The following is a 21,915-nucleotide window of genomic DNA, read 5'->3' on the forward strand; positions in this document are numbered from 1 at the left end:
AGCAAAAGCTCAAAGGTGAGTAGGGAAGAGAACAACCTATTAAGTAATGAGGCATACTATAATACTGTGATATAAGAAAAGGTAGGGTGAAGTGTACCTTTTATGAAAGCTTATTCCAGTTTTTTTTTATATAATATATAAGTTCCTTGGTCCATAAAAACTATGTTAGACTTGTGCCTTCTAGTTTGTTCTACTTGTATTCCAGCCACATTATTGACTTATTGCCCATTTAAACAAAAACAAACCAATAACCAACAAAACAGCTGAAAAATTTCATTTCCAATAGTTTCTACATTTTGAATTTTTTTTGTTTTGCTTTACTATGGCTTCTGCATTTCAAATCAGCTCTACAGATAGAAAGCAGAGTCTTTGAATAGTATTTTGAATGGTATCCCCTGGTATGAAAAGTTTTCCCAAGAAACCACAAAAGACTGTTCATTTTTTTCTCCTTTTTTGTCAACAGTTTGCCACACTCAAGTCCGTTTAAGTGCTAACAAAAAGATGATAGGGTGACGCTGTTGCTGTGGATGATGTGACACTGGTTGAATTTGTGCTGGTGTTTGTATAACTTCCCACACTGCTTGAATTTGATTCATGAGGGGGCACCTGGCTTGAACTGGCTGGAAGGATTGCTCCTGCTGCATTGCAGTGTGGCTGCAGCCCTGGTTCTGCTGTGTAGGCAAAGGTAAGGATGGCAGAATAAATAAATCCATCATTTTGGACAAAAGTTACTGCAAGCTGGACTGGTTGCTGGACCCATCTCCAGCCTTCTCAGGATACAGAAATGTCTGGAAGGACACAGCATACTCCCTCCACACCTGTACATAGTTTCAGCTTCTACATCCCCAAACCACACTCATAAATTTGGAGGGAAATTCTGTCCTGTAAATTCAAGCATTGCTATGTCTCCACCACCATTCAACTGAAGGCTCTCTACGACAGGCATAGGCATGACCAGGGAAAGGACAGGGTCCATTCCTTTGTGAAATATATACTCTGCCTTATGTGTGCTAATGATTGTCCATGAAGTGCCATAAATTATCATCTTTACTTGGTTATTTTGGGCATGGAGTAGCCTGAAATTGAATTATTCTCTCTTGAGAAAGGCACAAGTACACTCTTTCTGTATCCCTAAGGTAAAATGCATGTTTATGGAGCTGTGACACAGGATCATCTGCATCCAATAATGCGTTCTGCCTATAAACTTTCCTAATTATCAATCTTGGGAGTGCCATGCCAGTAACTGAGCACACAAGTTTGACTGTTTCTCCATAATGGATGTAGCTATCTCAGACTGTGAATTCTTCTCCTTCTGATTCATCATCATCCAAGAGATGAATGTAAAATGCTCCCCATTGCTGTGAACTGGCATGAAAATTACCTCCTTCCACATGCAAGTATCTGGTACTAACTGTCTGGGATTTTAGTCGATTAAACAGAGCCACCTGGGCAGGCATCTGTAGTCCCAGCTACTCAGGAGGCAGAGGCAGGGGAATTGCTTGAGCCCAGGAAACAGAGGTTGCAGTGAGCTGAGATTGTGCCACTGCACTCCAGCCTTGCAACAGAGCAAGACTCTGTCTCAAAAAGAAAAGCCACCTTTGTTCCTGAGGTAATGCATAAGTCAGCATTTTTGAATTGCTGCTTTTTTTTTGAAAGGTTTGGAGATGACTTTTATCTGCTTGCTGAAGAACACACCATTGTCACCACTCTTGCCATAGAACATCATTACAGAAAACAAGAAGTGTTTTCACTTGTCTGATTCAGATATGTAGTGTTTCGGCTGTGCAATAGTTCTCTCCTTCCAAATTTAGCTGCTGCATTTCTTGGTCACTATTCCTATCTCAATAAATGCACAGTGTTGAGACTCTTGTTCAGAAAAACCATCACGTTCCATTTCTTCTTTTTTTTTCTTTCTTTTTTTTAATAATTTTTTATTGCATTTTAGGTTTTGGGGCACATGAGCAGAACATGCAAGACAATTGCATAGGTACACACATGGCAGTGTGTTTTGCTTCCTTTCTCCTCTTCACCCACATTTGGCATTTGTCCCCAGGCTATCCCTCCCCACCTCCCCCTCCCACTGGCCCTCCCCTTTTCCCCCCAATAGACCCCAGTGTTTAGTACTCTTCTCTCTGTGTCCATGCGTTCTCATTTTTCATCACCCACCTATGAGTGAGAATATGCGGTGTTTCATTTTCTGTTCTTGTGTCAGTTTGCTGAGAATGATGTTCTCCAGATTCATCCATGTCCCTACAAATGACACAAACTCATCATTTCTGATTGCCGCATAATATTCCATGGTGTATATGTGCCACATTTTTCCAATTCAGTCTATTATCAATGGGCATTTGGGTTGATTCCAGGTCTTTGCTATTGTAAACAGTGCTGCAATGAACATTCGTGTACATGTGTCCTTATAGTAGAACGATTTATAGTCCTTTGGATATATACCCAGTAATGGGATTGCTGGGTCAAATGGAATTTCTATTTCTAAGGCCTCGAGGAATCGCCACACTGTCTTCCACAATGGTTGAACTAATTTACACTCCCACCAACAGTGTAAAAGTGTTCCTTTTTCTCCACATCCTCTCCAGCATCTGTTGTCTCCAGATTTTTTAATGATCACCGTTCTAACTGGCGTGAGATGGTATCTCAATGTGGTTTTGATTTGCATCTCTCTGATGACCAGTGACGATGAGCATTTTTTCATGATTGTTGGCCTCATATATGTCTTCTTTTGTAAAGTGTCTGTTCATATCCTTTGCCCACTTTTGAATGGGCTTGTTTGTTTTTTTTTTTCCTGTAAATCTGTTTGAGTTCTTTGTAAATTCTGGATATCAGCCCTTTGTCAGATGGGTAAACTGCAAAACTTTTTTCCCATTCTGTTGGTTGCCGATTCACTCTAGTGACTGTTTCTTTTGCCGGGCAGAAGCTGTGGAGTTTGATTAGGTCCCATTTGTCTATTTTGGCTTTTGATGCCAATGCTTTTGGTGTTTTGTTCATGAAGTCCTTGCCTACTCCTATGTCCTGGATAGTTTTGCCTAGATTTCCTTCTAGGGCTTTTACCATGCCGGTCTTATGTTTAAGTCTTTAACCCATCTGGAGTTAATTTTAGTGTAAGGTGTCAGAAAGGGGTCCAGTTTCTGCTTTCTGCACATGGCTAGCCAGTTTTCCCAACACCATTTGTTAAACAGGGAATCCTTTCCCCATTGCTTGTTTTTGTCAGGTTTATCAAAGATTGTGTAGTTGTAGATATGTTGTGTTGCCTCCAGTGCCTCTGTTTTGTTCCATTGGTCTATATCTCTGTTTTGGTACCAGTACAATGCTGTTTTGATTACTGTAGCTTTGTAGTATAGTTTGAAATCCGGTAGTGTGATGCCCTCCGCTGTGTTCTTTTTGCTTAGAATTGAGTGGGCTCTGCGGGCTCTCTTTTGGTTCCATATGAAGTTCATGGTGGTTTTTTCCAGTTCTGTGAAGAAAGTCAATGGTAGCTTGATGGGGATAGCGTTGATTCTGTAAATTACTTTGGGCAGTATAGCCATTTTCATAATATTAATTCTTCCTAACCATGAACATGGAATATTTCTCCATCTGTTTGTGTCCTCTCTGATTTCGTTGAGCAGTGGTTTGTAGTTCTCCTTGAAGAGGTCCCTTACATTCCTTGTGAGTTGTATTCCAAGGTATTTTATTCTTTTTGTAGCAATTGCGAATGGCAGTTCGCTCTTGATTTGGCTCTCTTTAAGTCTGTTATTGGTGTAGACAAATGCTTGTGATTTTTTCACATTGATTTTATATCCTGAGACTTTGCTGAAGTTGCTTATCAGTTTCAGGAGTTTTTGGGCTGAGGCGATGGGGTCTTCTAGGTATACTATTGTGTCGTCTGCAAATAGAGACAATTTGGCTTCCACCTTTCCTATTTCAATGCCCTTTATTTCTTTTTCTTGCCTGATTGCTGTGGCTAGAACTTCCAGAACTATATTGAATAGGAGTGGTGACAGAGGGCATCCTTGTCTAGTGCCGGATTTCAAAGGGAATGCTTCCAGTTTTTGCCCATTAAGTATGATATTGGCTGTTGGTTTGTCATAAATAGCTTTTATTACTTTGAGATACGTTCCATCAATACCGAGTTTATTGAGGGTTTTTAGCATAAAGGGCTGTTGAATTTTGTCAAATGCCTTCTCTGCGTCAATTGAGATAATCATGTGGTTTTTGTTTTTGGTTCTGTTTATGTGGTGAATTACGTTGACACACTTGTGTATGTTGAACCAGCCTTGCATCCCCGGGATGAATCCTACTTGATCATGATGAATAAGTTTTTTGATTTGCTGTTGCAATCGGCTTGCCAATATTTTATTGAAGATTTTTGCATTTATGTTCATCATGGATATTGGCCTGAAGTTTTCTTTTCCTGTTGGGTCTCTGCCTGGTTTTGGTATCAGGATGATGTTGGTCTCATAAAATGATTTGGGAAGGATTTTCTCTTTTTGGATTATTTGGAATAGTTTTAGAAGGAATGGTACCAGCTCCTCTTTGTGTGTCTGGTAGAATTCGGCTGTGAACCCGTCTGGACCTGGGCTTTTTTTGTGTGGTAGGCTCTTAATTGCTGCCTCGACTTCTGCCCTTGTTATTGGTCTATTCATAGTTTCAGCTTCCTCCTGGTTTATGCTTGTGAGGACACAGGAGTCCAGGAATTTATCCATTTGTTCCAGGTTTACTAGTATATGCGCATAGAGTTGTTTGTAATATTCTCTGATGGTGGTTTGAATTTCTGTGGAATCTGTGGTGATTTCCCCTTTATCATTTTTTATTGCATCTATTTGGTTGTTCTCTCTTTTCTTTTTAATCAGTCTAGCTAGTGGTCTGTCTATTGTGTTGATCTTTTCAAAAAACCAGCTCTTGGATTTGTTGATTTTTGAAGGGTTTTTCGTGTCTCAATCTCCTTCAGCTCAGCTCTGATCTTAGTTATTTCTTGTCTTCTGCTGGGTTTTGAGTTTTTTTGATGTTGCTCATCTAGCTCTTTCAATTTGATGATAGGGTGTCAATTTTGGATCTCTCTATTCTCTCTCCTCATATGGGCACTCATTGCTATATACTTTCCTCTAGAGACTGCTTTAAATGTGTCCCAGAGATTCTGGCATGTTGTGTCTTCATTCTCATTGGTTTCGAAGAACTTCTTTATTTCTGCCTTCATTTCATTGTTTACCCAGTCAACATTCAAGAGCCAGTTGTTCAGTTTCCATAAAGCTGTGCGGTTCTGGGTTGGTTTCTGTATTCTGAGTTCTAACTTGATTGCACTATGGTCTGAGAGGCTGTTTGTTATGATTTCAGTTGTTTTGCATTTGCTGAGCAGTGCTTTACTTCCAATTATGTGGTCAATTTTAGAGTAGGTGTGATGTGGTGCTGAGAAGAATGTGTATTCTGTGGATTTGGGGTGGAGAGTTCTGTAAATGTCTATCAGGTTTGCTTGCTCCAGGTCTGAGTTCAAGCCCTGGATATCCTTGTTGATTTTCTGTCTGGTTGATCTGTCTAATATTGACAGTGGAGTGTTAAAGTCTCCCACTATGATTGTGTGGGAGTCTAAGTCTCTTTGTAAGTCGTTAAGAACTTGCCTTATGTATCTGGGTGCTCCTGCATTGGGTCCATATATTATTAGGATCGTTCGCTCTTCTTGTTGTATCGATCCTTTTACCATTATGTAATGGCCTTCTTTGTCTCTTTTGATCTTTGTTGCTTTAAAGTCTATTTTATCAGAGATGAGGATTGCAACTCCTGCTTTTTCTTGCTCTCCATTTGCTTGGTAAATCTTCCTCCATTCCTTTATTTTGAGTTTTTGTGTATCCTTGCATGTGAGATGGGTTTCCTGGATACAGCACACTGATGGGTTTTGAATTTTTATCCAATTTGCCAGTCTGTGTCTTTTGATTGTTGTATTTAGTCCATTTACATTTAGGGTTAATATTGTTTTATGTGTGAATTTGATACTGCCATTTTGATGCTAAGAGGCTGTTTTGCCCTTTAGTTGTTGGAGATTCTTCATTATGTTGATGCTCTTTAGCATTTGGTGTGATTTTGGAATGGCTGGTGTTGGTTGTTCCTTTCTATGTGTAGTGCCTCTTTCAGGAGCTCTAGTAAAGCAGGCCCGGTGGTGACAAAATCTCTGAGTACTTGCTTGTTCGCAAAGGATTTTATTTTTCCTTCACTTCTGAAGCTCAGTTTGGCTGGATATGAAATTCTGGGTTGAAAGTTCTTTTCTTTAAGAATGTTGAATATTGGCCCCCACTCTCTTCTGGCTTGTAGTGTTTCTGCCGAGAGATCTGCTATGAGTCTGATGGGCTTCCCTTTGTGGGTGACCCGACCTTTCTCTCTGGCTGCCCTTAGTATTTTCTCCTTTATTTCAACCTTGTTGAATCTGATGATTATGTGCCTTGGGGTTGCTCTTCTTGTGGAATATCTTTGTGGTGTTCTCTGTATTTTCTGCATTTGAGTGTTGGCCTGTCTTGCTAGGTGGGGGAAATTTTCCTGAATGATGTCCTGAAGAGTATTTTCCAGCTTGGATTCATTCTCTTCGTCCCCTTCTGGTACACCTATCAAATGTAGGTTAGGTCTTTTCACATAGTCCCACATTTCTTGGAGACTTTGTTCATTCCTTTTTGCACTTTTTTCTCTAATCTTGGTTTCTCGTTTTATTTCATTGAGTTGATCTTCGACTTCAAATATTCTTTCTTCTGCTTGGTCAATTTGGCTATTGAAACTTGTGCATGCTCCACGAAGTTCTCGTATTGTGTTTTTCAGCTCCTTTAATCCATTCATATTCCTCTCTAAGTTATCCATTCTTGTTATCATGTCCTCAAATCTTTGTTCATATCTTTTTTCAAGGTTCTTAGTTTCTTTGCATTGATTTGATACATGTTCTTTTAGCTCAGAAAAGTTTCTCATTATCCACCTTCTGAAGTCTAATTCCATCATTTCATCACAGTCATTCTCCGTCCAGCTTTGTTCCCTTGCTGGTGAGGAGTTTTGGTCCTTTCTAGGAGGCGAGGTGTTCTGGTTTCAGGTGTTTTTCTCCTTTTTGCACTGGTTTCTTCCCATCTTTGTGGATTTATTCACCTGTGGTCTGTGTAGTTGCTGACTTTCAATTGGGTCTCTGAATGGACACCCAGATTGTTGGTGATGAAGTATTTCTGTTACTTGGTTTTCCTTCTACCAGTCTAGCCCCTTCGCTGTATGGCTGCTGAGGTCCACTCCAGGCCCTGCTTTTCTGGGGTGCACCTATAGCAGCTGTGGAAAAGTGAGGGATCCTACCAGTTTCTTTTTCTGCTATCTTTGTCCCAGAATGATGCCTGCCAAATGTCAGTCTTTTGGATATAGAGGGGTCAGGGAGCTGCTTGAGGAGACAGTCTGTACTTTGTAGGAGCTCAAGTGCTGAGCTGTGAGCTCTGTTGTTCATTCAGGGCTGTTAGGCTGAAAATAACCCTTTTTTCTCAGATGTTCTGTCTGAAGGGGGGGCATCGAGGCTTTCCTTGTGAGTGACCCCCTCGCTGTCCTGCCCAGCTAGGAGGCAGTCAAGTCACTGTTTGCCTGCCGAGGCTCTGCGCTGCTGGTGTGAGGTTTGCCCTGTTGCTGCAGGCTCTGCCCTTCTGCTGCAGTCTCTGCCCTGTTGCCATGGGCTACGCCCTGCAGTGGAGTCTCTCTGTTGTACCGGGTTGTTTCAGCAATGGCAGGCTATGTCGGCAATGGGCATGTACCTCAGTGGGGGCTGAATGCCTCGGTAATGGCAGATGACATTCCCCCGTGGAGCTGCCCTTTAAGAAAACCTCCTCACCGGGAGCATTTGGAATCACCGTTTTGTTTGTCGCACTGCGCTAGCCTAAACGCTTTGTCCCTGGGATTTCCTGGGCTGGCTCACTGCCCAAGTCCCATTCAGTCTCAAGTTCAGCCCTCTCAGGTCTCAGTTTGCCGGTTCAACAGGGCACCCGTAACAGTGCACTTTTGTATGGAGCACTGTGGAGTGCCTCTGCACTCCGGCGCGGGCTGGAGCCACACCAGCTGCCAGCTACACCAGCCGAGACCTCTGCCTGGTGTCCCACATCTCTTTTATACCTTGGAGTTTCCCCGTTCTGTGGGCAACTAAGATACATCTGGAAATGCGTCCCTGACTCACCCTCTCCGCGCATTCAGTGAAAGCTTCAATCCTGGGTTGTTCTCACAGCACCATCTTGAGTCCTCCCCCCTTTTTTTTTCTTTCATCCATTGCCCATGAGATATACAGAAGGAGAAGGGGAAGAAAAACCTTTTTTCATTTCCATATGACTTGTGAAATTTTTGGATGAAGAATAAGTACTGTTAGATCCCCTCATGCTTTTAAATAATTTCACATAGCTTCCCTAGCAAATTGTTTAGGTGGACGCCACTCATCAAATTTCCTTTTTTTTTTTTTTTTTTTGAGACACAGTCTCACTCTGTCACCAGGCGCCAGGCTGGGGTGCAGTGGCAAATTCTCGGCTCACTGCAACCTCCACCTCCTTGGTCCAAGCAATTCTCCTGCCTCAGCCTCTCAAGTAGCTGAAACTACATGCATGCACAACAATGCCCAGCTAATTTTTGTATTTTTAGTAGAGACTGGTTTCACCGTATTGGCCAGGATGGTCTCAATCTCTTGACCTTGTGATCCACCCACCTCGGCCTCCTTTGGGAGGCTGGGATTACAGTTGTGAGCCACTGTGCCCAACCTAAAATTTTCTTTTAATCGATGCCACGGTACTTAAAGAACATGTTCAGGTGAGTCACAGCTTGGAACCCTTTCATCATTCTTCTTTCATGTTGAGATCATAATGGTTCTGAAGAACTATAGTGCTTCTGTTTGAATGATAGTCTCATAATTTCAGTAAGATTCTGCAGGCTGTATAGGATGCATGGCAGCATCTGCTTCTGAGAAGTCTACAGGGAGCTTTTATGCATGGTAGACAGCAAAGCAGGAGCAGGAAACTTACATTCCCATAAACTCTTAAATGATTAGTAATCACAGACCACGATAAAATACTAATTTTTATGTAACAGAAAAACCAAAATTAAGAAGTCAAATAAGAGAAAGAAAATCCAATGTTACATGCCTCTGAATATGATTCAGTTGGAAGTACACTGCACCACCTTTGAAGTAATCTTGCCAAAAAGATATGAATGTAAAATAACTTAAATCTGATCATACCTCTTGTTCTGTCAGTTTAATTGAAATACATGTTAAATTATACCATAAGGATGCACTAAGCCAAACACAAATGTGAGAAATTCTACAGGCAAGTGGCCTAGGTTTTTCAGCAAATACATGGATTCAGGTGGGAAGAAGACATTGTGATAGATCAAAATGGTAAGAGTTAAAGAAAGAGGAAAGAAACAGAAAAAGCAGCTCAACAGAGGCAGGTTTATTTTGGAGAATAAACATGAGAGTTGCTTCTGGCCAATTTCAGTCAGGAACAGATTAAGAGTATTTATTGGTGAGAGAGTTTATCACAGGCTTGGAATGTTTCTGTGTGGGGGAGAAGTTTATGGCAGACTGAAATGTCTCTGGTCAGATGGGAGGTTATCTTGGGACTGGCATCTCTCCAGCTGGAGGGGAATTTGTCTGGGGGCTGGCATGTCTCTGGTCATGGAGGGATTTATCTTAGGATTGGAATGTCTCTGGTTGGAGATGTCATTTGTGGTTTATGATCATGCTGATCTTAGCTACTAGGCTGATGCCCTTTGGATTTAAGCGGTTTTTGATGAAGAGGAACATTAGAATGGCAGTGCTTCTCCATGATGGTGATGCTCCTGTTCTGTCAAAAACCTCTATCAGGCCGGGCATGTTGGCTCACTCCTGTAATCCCAGCACTTTGGAAGGCTGAGGTGGGAGGATCAGGAGATGGAGACCATCCCGGCCAACATGGTGAAATGCCGTCTCTACTAAAAATACAAAAATTAGCTGGGCATGGTGGCTCATGCCTAAAATCCCAGCTACTCAGGAGGCTGAGGCAGGAGAATTGCTTGAACCCAGGAGGTGGAGATTGCAGTGAGCTGAGATGGAGACCCCTCACAAAAGAAAGACTACAAACTTAGAATCACAGGCATGCATCACAAGCAACTGCAGTGCTATTAAACGACTATTAATGGATCAGCTGTGCCAGTCAGTGCCCTTTCCTCACATCCTGCAACTCCTGGCAGTAGCCAGCAGCAGTTATTTAAAAGAGACCAGCCAAGCCAGTTCCCGAGTGAGTCCAACCACAATCAGCCCAGAGCCAGCCTCATGGCTCCCAATCTATGGTACTGAGGATAAATTTCATTAATTACATTTCCAATGAAACAATAATTGCCTTTAGTAAACTATAGGAGCATAAGTAGAAATGATATTGTAGTAAATGTCTCATGTCATTACTTCTGCCAGATATACCTCTGCCCTTGCATTTTCAAAAGATATTTGCTGCATCCTTTTCTGAAATATATTTTTATAATCTCAATTTCTTCAAAAATATTTCTTTCTTTCTTTCTCTCTCTCTCTCTTTCTCTCTCACTCGACAGAGTCTCACTCTGTCACACAGGCTGGAGTGCAGTAGCATGGTCTCTGCTCACTGCAACCTCCTGCTGGGTTCAAGTGATTCTCCCACCTCAGCCTCCTGAGTAGCTGGGATTACAGGCATCTGCCACCACACCTGGCTAATTTTTGTATTTTTAGTGGAGACAGAGTTTCACTATGTTGGCCAGGCTGGTCTCGAACTCCTGACCTCAGGTGATCCACCCACCTTGGTCTTGCACAGTGCTGAGATTACAGGAGTGAGCCACCCCTCCTGGCCCAAGATCCTAACTATAATTATCTCCCTAGCCACTATACTGAGCATTTTATTTAGTGCTCTTTTATACCATAACATATACATATAAGAAAAACTGTCATATTCTACATATTTATTTTTATCCTGTTTTCCTCTAAAAACTATTAAGGCAACTTCCAAAATATGTACTACATAATGAGATTAATAAACAGGCAAAGCAACTAAAGCAGTAAGAAAATCTAGCTTGGATTTGTATGGATTAAAAAATAAATACACAAAATATAACATAATATTTGGTCCAATATAGGCTTCCCAGGCCCCAGAGAGGTCAGGGATGCCCGGGTCTACAGCTGTGGCTGGGCAGCTGCCATTGCACCTGGGAGTGCAGGGCTCCCTCCACACCAACTCAGAAGGGACAGAGCTCCTACCTATTCCCCACTCTCACCTGCTCCACAGAGCATGCAGCCCCATGGTGCTGTGCCTGCTGCAGCTGGCATCTTGGCAGCAGCCTCTCCAGATGGGCCACTCCTGCCATCAGCACGACCCAAACAGGTAATGCCACTCAACCAGTTCTGCAATTCCATCCTGGAACAGAAGACAGCAAGAAAGCCTCACTTTGACCCCCTCCATCTCCAACCTGACCAATCAGCACTCCCCACTTCCTGAGCCCCTACCTGCCATATTATCCTTAAAAACTCTGATCCCCAACTGCTCCTGGAGACTGATTTAAGCAATAATAAAACTCCAGTCTCCTGCCCATCTGGCTCTGCAAGAATTACTCTTTCTCTGTTGCAATTCCCCTGTCTTGATACATCTGCTGTCAAGGCAGTGGACAAAGAGAAGGGAACTTGTTGGGAAGATATATATACACACACACATATACACATACATATATATACACACATATATGTATACATAAAGAAAAAGGCCCAGATTTCAAAAGAGATGGTCCACTATTGGGGGTATTTATTTCTCAGGGGCAGCAAAGGCTTCCCTAGGGCCAGAAACAGGCTGTTGGCCACCTGGCTCCTCCTGGAAACCAAAAAATGTTGAGAATGCTCGGGTATGATAGGATTCAGTCATATCTGGATCCCAAATTTTAGACTTGCAGCAAAGTCACTTTCTGACAAACTCCAAGAGGCCAACTCTGACCTTTTTAAGTGGGATGAGTAATGTAATCAGGCCTCCTGGAAGCTTTGAAAGCTCCTAAGAGGCTCTAGCCTTAAGGCTTCTCAACTTAGAGTTTTTGATCTCTACATTCATGAAAGACAGGGACTAGCACTCCAAGTACTGACCCAGATACAAGGACCCAAGAAAAGGATAGTGGCTTACTTCTCAAAACAACTTGACATTGTGGATATGGAGTGGTCCTCCTGCCTTAGAGCAGTGGCTGCCACTTGTATGTTTATCCAGGAAGCCAAAAGTCTTACACTGGGCCAAGATTTCAGGTGCACCCCCAAGTGAAAAGTACATTAGAGGCTAAGGGGCATTATTGGTTCACACATAGCAGAATGTGCAGTAGCAGGCCCTACCAGTGAACACTCAGCATTCATGTGCATACATACCAAATGCTTAAACCTGCTACCCTAATGCCCATCAGCCGGATCCCGTAATCTCCAACTCCTCTGCCACCATAGAGGAAATATGTTATGGCAGAAAGGATTTGCAAAGTGAACTGCTTCCTAATCCTGCAGACATGTGGTTTGTAGATGGCAGTAGCTTCATGGAAAGAGGACAAAGGAGGGCAATATGCAGCTGTCTCCCTACAGGTGACCACTGAGGCCCCGCACTCCCCTCAGGGATTTCCACCCCAAAGGCCAAGATAATAGCACTAACCAGAGCCTCAACACTAGCAAAAGGCAAGGCCTTGACTGTTTGTACAGACTCAAGATAGGCATTCTCTGTGGTTCATGCCCACGGTTCAACATGGAAGGCAAAGGGAATTCTAAATGCCAATAACAAAGAAACCAAATATGCAACAGAAATGTTGGCATGGCTGTGGGCGGTGGAAATGCCTAGACAGATTGCTGCAGTCTACTGCCTGTGTCATCAGAAATTATAAAAAGGGAACCACCTGGCAGATGTTGTAGCCAAAAGGGTCGCACAGGGATGGGAAGTCCTTCAAATATCCTTACTCCCTTCAGTACCTCTTTATGAATATAAGCTGAGGCATGCCACTGGGGGATTGCTGGAAGCCAAATGAGAAGAATATTATCATAGTTCCCTCTCAGGGAGCTGAGCCCTAAATAAGAGAGGCAGGATATGAGTGCCTGAAAATTTGAAGTGGGCTATTATAAATCATGCCCATGTCTCCTTGCACCATGGCAAGGAGGCTATGCATGCCTGACTCCTCAGGAATGCAAGGTTCCCCAAACTGGAAAGCAGTAGGTAAGATGGCTGACAAACGTGTCTTTTGTCAGAAAAACAGACACCAGACCTTCCATACCTCCTTTGGCCAAAACGGTATGATTCAGGGAAACCATACCCGGGGAAGACTGGCAAATGGACTTCACTGTTATGACTTGGCTCCTGGAGGATTTAAATACCTCCTAATTTTTGTTGTTACCTCCTCCAGTTAGACAGAAGCCTTCCCATGCCTGACAGAAAAGGCAGAAAAAGTCTTAAAGACTTTGCTAAAGGAAATTATTCCTCAATTTGATCTCCCTAAGTCCATCCAGAGTAATAATGAATTCACTGAATTCATCGTTTCTGCCACCATGCTAGAAATGAATCTGGCCATTCATTTATTTATTCATTCATTCACAGGCCATATCCAGAGGTGAAGTGGTGCTTAGCCCCCCTGAACTGTCATAGGAAAGGCCTTATGAGAGCATGGCCACCTTCTTTCCTGCCAAATAGAAAGATAGAAAGGGCAATAAAGCACATCATTCATATAGGATCGGTGTTATCTGCTCTTAACTATTAAGGCAACCTCCACCCCCCAGTTCCTGCTGAGGTAAAACCTCACCCATACCACCCAGAAAACTGGGACACATGAAGAACCTGAAAGACCTGGGCTCCTACAGGATCAGCTCAGCCCCATGTGGACAGGGCCTCATCTAATGCATCAAAATGCTCATTCTTCCCTTAAACTCCAGGGACTAACTTTTTGGATTCATCACTCAAGAGTGAAGGAAGCCCAGAAACCACGGAGGCCCACTCCCCAGCATACACTTATGAACCCATCATGGACTTCAAAATTGTTTCTGGAAAGGAAGACTCAGATAAGGATAATGTGTCCTTGCTATTCTCTTACATACTAGGCATCCTTAATAACCTTGTGAGCTAATAGGAATCCTATTATTTTTTGCCCACTTACACTCCACTGGGATCCTCAGTTGGTGGGGAATCTGTCTATATGACACCTTAAAATAGACATTCTCTTCCCTCTATGCTGCTTTGCCATTTTAGTTCCCATGGCCATTGGTCTCTGGGAGGCCAATGCAGTAGATTTTGTGTCTCCAAGACTCAAACAGTTCCATCTCCAGTTTTTTTTTTTTCTTTTTTTTTTTTTATTGCATTTTAGGTTTTGGGGTACATGTGCAGAACATGCAATACAGTTGCATAGGTACACGCAGGGCAGTGTGTTTTGTTTGCTTTCTCCCCTTCACCCACATTTGGCATTTCTCCCCAGGCTATCCCTCCCCACCTCCCCCTCCCACTGGCCCTCCCCTTTTCCCCCCAATAGACCCCAGTGTTTAGTACTCCCCTCTCTGTGTCCATGTGTTCTCATTTTTCATCACCCGCCTATGAGTGAGAATATGCGGTGTTTCATTTTCTGTTCTTGTGTCAGTTTGCTGAGAATGATGTTCTCCAGATTCATCCATGTCCCTATAAACGACACAAACTCATCATTTCTGATTGCTGCATAATATTCCATGGTGTATATGTGCCACATTTTCCCAATCCAGTCTATCATTGATGGGCATTTGGGTTGATTCCAGGTTTTTGCTATTGTAAACAGTGCTGCAATGAACATTCGTGTGCATGTGTCCTTGTAGTAGAACGATTTATAGTCCTTTGGATATATACCCAGTAATGGGATTGCTGGGTCAAATGGGATTTCTATTTCTAAGGCCTTGAGGAATCGCCACACCGTCTTCCACAATGGTTGGACTAATTTACACTCCCACCAACAGTGTAAAAGTGTTCCTTTTTTTCCACATCCTCTCCAGCATCTGTTGTCTCCAGATTTTTTAATGATCGCCATTCTAACTGGCGTGAGATGGTATCTCAATGTGGTTTTGATTTGCATCTCTCTGATGACCAGTGAAGATGAGCATTTTTTCATATGATTGTTGGCCTCATATATGTCTTCTTTCATAAAGTGTCTGTTCATATCCTTTGCCCACTTTTGAATGGGCTTGTTTGTTTTTTTCCTGTAAATCTGTTTGAGTTCTTTGTATATTCTGGATATCAGCCCTTTGTCAGATGGGTAGACTGCGAAAATTTTTTCCCATTCTGTTTGTTGCCGATTCACACTACAGACTGTTTCTTTTGCTGTGCAGAAGCTGTGGAGTTTCATTAGGTCCCATTTGTCTATTTTGGCTTTTGTTGCCAATGCTTTTGGTGTTTTGTTCATGAAGTCCTTGCCTACTCCTATGTCCTGGATGGTTTTGCCTAGATTTCCTTCTAGGGTTTTTATGGTGCCGGGTCTTATGTTTAAGTCGTTAATCCATCTGGAGTTAATTTTGGTGTAAGGTGTCAGGAACGGGTCCAGTTTCTGCTTTCTGCACATGGCTAGCCAGTTTTCCCAACACCATTTGTTGAACAGGGAGTCCTTTCCCCATTGCTTGTTTTTGTCAGGTTTATTAAAGATTGTATGGTTGTAGCTATGCTGTGTTGCCTCTGATGCCTCTGTTATGTTCCATTGATCTATATCTCTGTTTTGGTACCAGTACCATGCTGTTTTGATTACTGTAGCCTTATAGTATAGTTTGAAATCCGGTAGTGTGATGCCCCCCGCTGTGTTCTTTTTGCTTAGAATTGACTTGGCTATGCGGGCTCTCTTTTGGTTTCATATGAAGTTCAAGGTGGTTTTTTCCAGTTCTGTGAAGAAAGTCAATGGTAGCTTGATGGGGATAGCGTTGATTCTGTAAATTACTTTGGGCAGTATAGCCATTTTCACGATATTAATTCTTCCTAACCATGAACATGGAATGTTTCTCCATCTGTTTGTGTCCTCTCTGATTTCGTTGAGCAGTGGTTTGTAGTTTTCCCTGAAGAGGTCCCTTACATTCCTTGTGAGTTGTATTCCAAGGTATTTTATTCTTTTTGTAGCAATTGTGAATGGCAGTTCATTCTTGATTTGGCTCTCTTTAAGTCTGTTATTGGTGTAGAGGAAGGCTTGTGATTTTTTCACATTGATTTTATATCCTGAGACTTTGCTGAAGTTGCTTATCAGTTTCAGGAGTTTTTGGGCTGAGGCGATGGGGTCTTCTAGGTATATTATCATGTCGTCTGCGAATAGAGACAATTTGGCTTCCACCTTTCCTATTTGAATACCCTTTATTTCTTTTTCTTGCCTGATTGGTCTGGCTAGAACTTCCAGTACTATATTGAATAGGAGTGGTGACAGAGGGCATCCTTGTCTAGTGCCGGATTTCAAAGGGAATGCTTCCAGTTTTTGCCCATTAAGTATGATATTGGCTGTTGGTTTGTCATAAATAGCTTTTATTACTTTGAGATACGTTCCATTGATACCGAGTTTATTGGGGGTTTTTAGCATAAAGGGCTGTTGAATTTTGTCAAATGCCTTCTCTGCATCAATTGAGATAATCATGTGGTTTTTGTTTTTGGTTCTTTTTATGTGGTGAATTACGTTGATAGACTTGCGTATGTTGAACCAGCCTTGCATTCCTGGGATGAATCCTACTTGATCATGATGAATACGTTTTTTGATTTGCTGTTGCAATCAGCTTGCCAATATTTTATTGAAGATTTTTGCATCTATGTTCATCATGGATATTGGCCTGAAGTTTTCTTTTCTCGTTGGGTCTCTGCCGGGTTTTGGTATCAGGATGATATTGGTCTCGTAGAATGATTTGGGTAGGATTCCTTCTTTTTGGATTATTTGGAATAGTTTCAGAAGAAATGGTACCAGCTCCTCTTTGTGTGTCTGGTAGAATTTGGCTGTGAACCCGTCTGGACCTGGGCTTTTTTTGTGTGGTAGGCTCTTAATTGCTGCCTCGACTTCTGCCCTTGTTATTGGTCTATTCATAGTTTCAGCTTCCTCCTGGTTTATGCTTGTGAGGACACAGGAGTCCAGGAATTTATCCATTTCTTCCAGGTTTACTAGTTTATGTGCATAGAGTTATTTGTAATATTCTCTGATGATGGTTTGAATTTCTGTGGAATCTGTGGTGATTTCCCCTTTATCATTTTTTATTGCATCTATTTGGTTGTTCTCTCTCTTTTTTTTTAATCAATCTGGCTAGTGGTCTGTCTATTTTGTTGATCTTTTCAAAAAACCAGCTCTTGGATTTATCGATATTTTGGAGGGCTTTTCGTGTCTCAATCTCCTTCAGTTCAGCTCTGATCTTAGTTATTTCTTGTCTTCTGCTGGGTTTTGAGTTTTTTTTTTATCTTGCTCCTTTAGCTCTTTCAATTTTGACGATAGGGTGTCAAGTTTGGATCTCTCCATTCTTCTCATATGGGCACTTATTGCTATATACTTTTCTCTAGAGACTGCTTTAAATGTGTCCCAGAGATTCTGGCATGTTGTGTCTTCGTTCTCATTGGTTTCAAAGAACTTCTTTATTTGTGCCTTCATTTTGTTGTTTATCCAGTCAACATTCAGGAGCTAGTTGTTCAGTTTCCATGAAGCTGTGCGGTTCTGGGTTGGTTTCTGAATTCTGAGTTCTAACTTGATTGCACTATGGTCTGAGAGGCTGTTCGTTATGATTTCAGTTGTTTTGCCTTTGCTAAACAGTGCTTTACTTCCAATTATGTGGTCAATTTTAGAGTAGGTGTGATGTGGTGCTGAGAAGAATGTATATTCTGTGGATTTGGGGTGGAGAGTTCTGTAAATGTCTATCAGGTTTGCTTGTTCCAGGTCTGAGTTCAAGCCCTGGATATCCTTGTTGATTTTCTGTCTGGTTGATCTGTCTAATATTGACAGTGGAGTGTTAAAGTCTCCCACTATGATTGTGTGGGAGTCTAAGTCTCTTTGTAAGTCGTTAAGAACTTGCCTTATGTATCTGGGTGCTCCTGCATTGGGTCCTTATATGTTTAGGATCGTTAGCTCTTCTTGTTGTATCGATCCTTTTACCATTATGTAATGGCCTTCTTTGTCTCTTTTGATCTTTGTTGCTTTAAAGTCTATTTTATCAGAGATGAGGATTGCAACTCCTGCTTTCTTTTGCTCTCCATTTGCTTGGTAAGTCTTCCTCCATCCCTTTATTTTGAGCCTTTGTGTATCCTTGTATGTGAGATGGGTTTCCTGGATACAGCACACTGCTGGGTTTTGAATTTTTATCCAATTTACCAGTCTGTGTCTTTTGATTGGTGTATTTAGTCCATTTACATTTAGGGTTAATATTGTTATGTGTGAGTTTGACACTGCCATTTTGTTGCTAGCTGGCTGTTTTGCCCGTTAGTTGTTGTAGATTCTTCATTATGTTGATGCTCTTTAGCATTTAGTGTGATTTTGGAATGGCTGGTACTGGTTGTTCCTTTCTATGTGTAGTGCCTCTTTCAGGAGCTCTTGTAAAGCAGGCCTGGTGGTGACAAAATCTCTGAGTACTTGCTTGTTCACAAAGGATTTTATTTTTCCTTCACTTCTGAAGCTCAGTTTGGCTGGATATGAAATTCTGTGTTGAAAGTTCTTTTCTTTAAGGATGTTGAATATTGGCCCCCACTCTCTTCTGGTTTGTAGAGTTTCTGCCGAGAGATCTGCTGTGAGTCTGATGGGCTTCCCTTTGTGGGTGACCCGACCTTTCTCTCTGGCTGCCCTTAGTATTTTCTTTTTCATTTCAACCTTGTTATATCTGACGATTATGTGCCTTGGGGTTGCTCTTCTTGCGGAATATCTCTGTGGTGTTCTCTGTATTTCCTGCATTTGAGTGTTGGCCTGTCTTGCTAGGTGGGGGAAATTTTCCTGGATAATGTCCTGCAGAGTATTTTCCAGCTTGGATTCATTCTCTTCATCACATTCTGGTATGCCTATCAAATGTAGGTTAGGTCTCTTCACATAGTTTCACATTTCTTGGAGACTTTGTTCATTCCTTTTTGCGCTTTTTTCTCTGATCTTGGTTTCTCGTTTTATTTCATTGAGTTGATCCTCAACTTCTGATATTCTTTCTTCTGCTTGGTCAATTCGGCTATTGAAACTTGTGCATGTTTCACGAAGTTCTCGTATTGTGTTTTTCAGCTCCTTTAATTCATTCATATTCCTCTCTAAGGTATCCATTCTTGTTATCATTTCCTCAAATCTTTTTTCAAATCTTTTTTCAAGGTTCTTAGTTTCTTTACGTTGATTTAAAACATTTTCTTTTAGCTCAGAAAAGTTTCTCATTATCCACCTTCTGAAGTCTAATTCCGTCATTTCGTCACAGTCATTCTCCGTCCAGCTTTGTTCCCTTGCTGGTGAGGAGTTTTGGTCCTTTCTAGGTGGCGAGGTGTTCTGGTTTCAGGTGTTTTCCTCCTTTTTGCTCTGGTTTCTTCCCATCTTTGTGGATTTATCCACCTGTCGTCTGTGTAGTTACTGACTTTTTGATTGGATCTCTGAGTGGACACCCAGATTGTTGATGATGGAGAATTTCTGTTACTTGGTTTTCCTTCTACCAGTCTAGCACCTTCGCTGTATGACCGCTGAGGTCCACACCAGGCCCTGCTTGTCTGGGGTGCACCTGTAGCGGCTGCGGAACAGCGAGGGATGCTACCAGTTTCTTTTTCTGCTATCTTTGTCCCAGGATGATGTCTGCTGAATGTCAGTCTTATGGATATAGAGGGGTCAGGGAGTTGCTTGAGGAGACAGTCTGTAGGAGCTCAAGTGCTGAGCTGTGAGCTCTGTTGTTCATTCAGGGCTGCTAGGCTGCTATGTTTAGTTCTGCTGCAACCTAACTGGTAAGAAAACCCCTTTTTTTCCCTCAGATGCTCTGTCTGGGGCGGGGTTGGGGCTTTCCTTGTGAGTGTCCGCCTCACTGTCCTGCCCAGCTAGGAGGCAGTCTAGTCACTTTTTGCCTGCCGAGGCTCCGCCCTGCTGGTGTGAGGTTCGCCCTTTTCCTGCAGGCTCCGCCCTTCTGCTGTGGTCTCCGCCCTGTTGCCTCGGGCTACGCCCTGCGTTGGAGTGTCTCTGTTGTACCGGGTTGCCTCGGCAGCGGCCAGCTGCGTCAGCAATGGGCATGTACCTCAGTAGGGGCTGATTGCCTCGGTAATGGCTGACGCCCCTCCCCCGCGGAGCTGCACTTTAAAAAAAAAACCTATTCACCGGGAGCGTTTGGAATCGCCGTTTTGTTTGTCGCACTGCACTCCCCCAAACGCTGAGTCCCTGGGATTTCCTGGGCGGGATCACAGTTCAAGACCTGTTCAGTCTCAAGTTCAGCCCTCTCGGGTCTTAGTTTGCTGGTTCAACAGGGCACCCGTAACAGTGCGCTTTTGTATGGAGCACTGTGGAGCACCTCTGCGCTCCGGCGCCGGCCGGAGCCACACCGGCTGCTGGCTACGCCAGCAGAGACCTCTGCCTGGCGTCCAGCGTCTCTTTTATACCAGGGAATTTCCCTGTTCTGTGGGCAACTAAGATCCGTCTGGAAATGCTTCCCTGACTCACCCTCTCTGTGCGTCCAGTGAGAGCTTCAATCCTGGGTTGTTCTCACAGCGCCATCTTGAGTCCTCCTCTCATCTCCAGTTTTTTTACAACAGTATCAGCCCCTTTGAGCAACTCCAGGTGACCGAAAAACTTATTTGAACTCAGCGGCCCGAGAGTTCCATTCCTCTAACTTGAGGGGACTCAACACACTCGGTCAGCATGAAGTAGCTACAGAAGCATGAACTCTGTCTTTAAACCCTCAGGAATGAGAAGTGCAATGTCTCAGGAGGGATTCCTAACCCAGGGTCTGTGAGGTTTAGGGTACACACTGTGAAAACATACCCATTTGTAACTGCTGCATCTTGAAGTTCTTATTTCAAAAAGGTCCAGTAAGAAGCCCATTCCTGGCAAAACAAAAACCAGTTGAATCCAGAATGCCTAAGTTGGAGATGAACTTTGGCGACTCTCCTCTTTAAGGTACTAAATACGCTTTATGGTACTAAAAACTCCATTTAAAATGATTCAAATGGTTCTCCATTTTCCATGTATGTGACCCTGTGGAAACAAATCACTGACAACTATGCCTTCCCTGCCTTTAATCCACTTCTGCGTAGGATGACTCCACTAACCTGCCCAGTCAAAGCCCTGCTCTCACCTTTGTTCAGAAAGACACTGCTTTGGGGAATTATTCCCAGTGTCCTCCTTACTTGTCGCAAGTTATATAAAAACCCCTTTGTTAAATCCTCCTTACTTGTGCTCATTGGACTCTCACCCACCAAGTGATCAAACCCAGCCATTGCGTGGGTAACATCCAGAACCCCCAACATTCATAAAACATTATGAACAGAACACAAGAACACAGACTGATTAAACCATATTTATGACAAGTGCTACTAAAATCTTACTTTAAATAAGGAGGAACTATTTTAAATCTTCATTTATGGAAATTTTGAAAGCTAGAATTTATTTTTCTCCATTAGAGTACAATTTGTGCTGGGAAAAAAGGAAGAAAACATTTTGCTTCCATGTTCACCAAAACTGTGATTTAAGAGAAGAAACCCACTCTATGAGAAGAATCAGAAACATTATTAGGAAGGTAGAGTGAATAGTCCCACAGAAATACATGCAGCCCCACGCCCACCACTACTGTGCATACACACAGACTGCAAGGTATTCACATTTACTAAGGAGCATAAAGAGTAATAATGAAGGCTATGAGTACTTGGGAAGTTTATAAAAACTATTATCCAGCATATGAAGAACTACTGCCATGTAGAAAAGAGAAACAGGAGTTTGGTGAAGAATTAGAATGAGACAAATGGCAACTGCAGTGCACTCTGTCCTTGGCGTTTGGTCTTCTATAAATTT

General features: G+C 42.5%; 1 pseudogene; it reads right to left on the reverse strand.

Annotated features, from left to right (window-relative positions):
• Positions 1-483: 483 nt before the first annotated feature.
• On the reverse strand, positions 484-11,334 carry LOC144580227 (recombining binding protein suppressor of hairless pseudogene; annotated as a pseudogene).
• Positions 11,335-21,915: the final 10,581 nt, after the last annotated feature.

The sequence above is a fragment of the Callithrix jacchus genome, chromosome 18 (assembly GCF_049354715.1).
Source record: "Callithrix jacchus isolate 240 chromosome 18, calJac240_pri, whole genome shotgun sequence".
Lineage (NCBI taxonomy): Eukaryota > Metazoa > Chordata > Mammalia > Primates > Cebidae > Callithrix > Callithrix jacchus.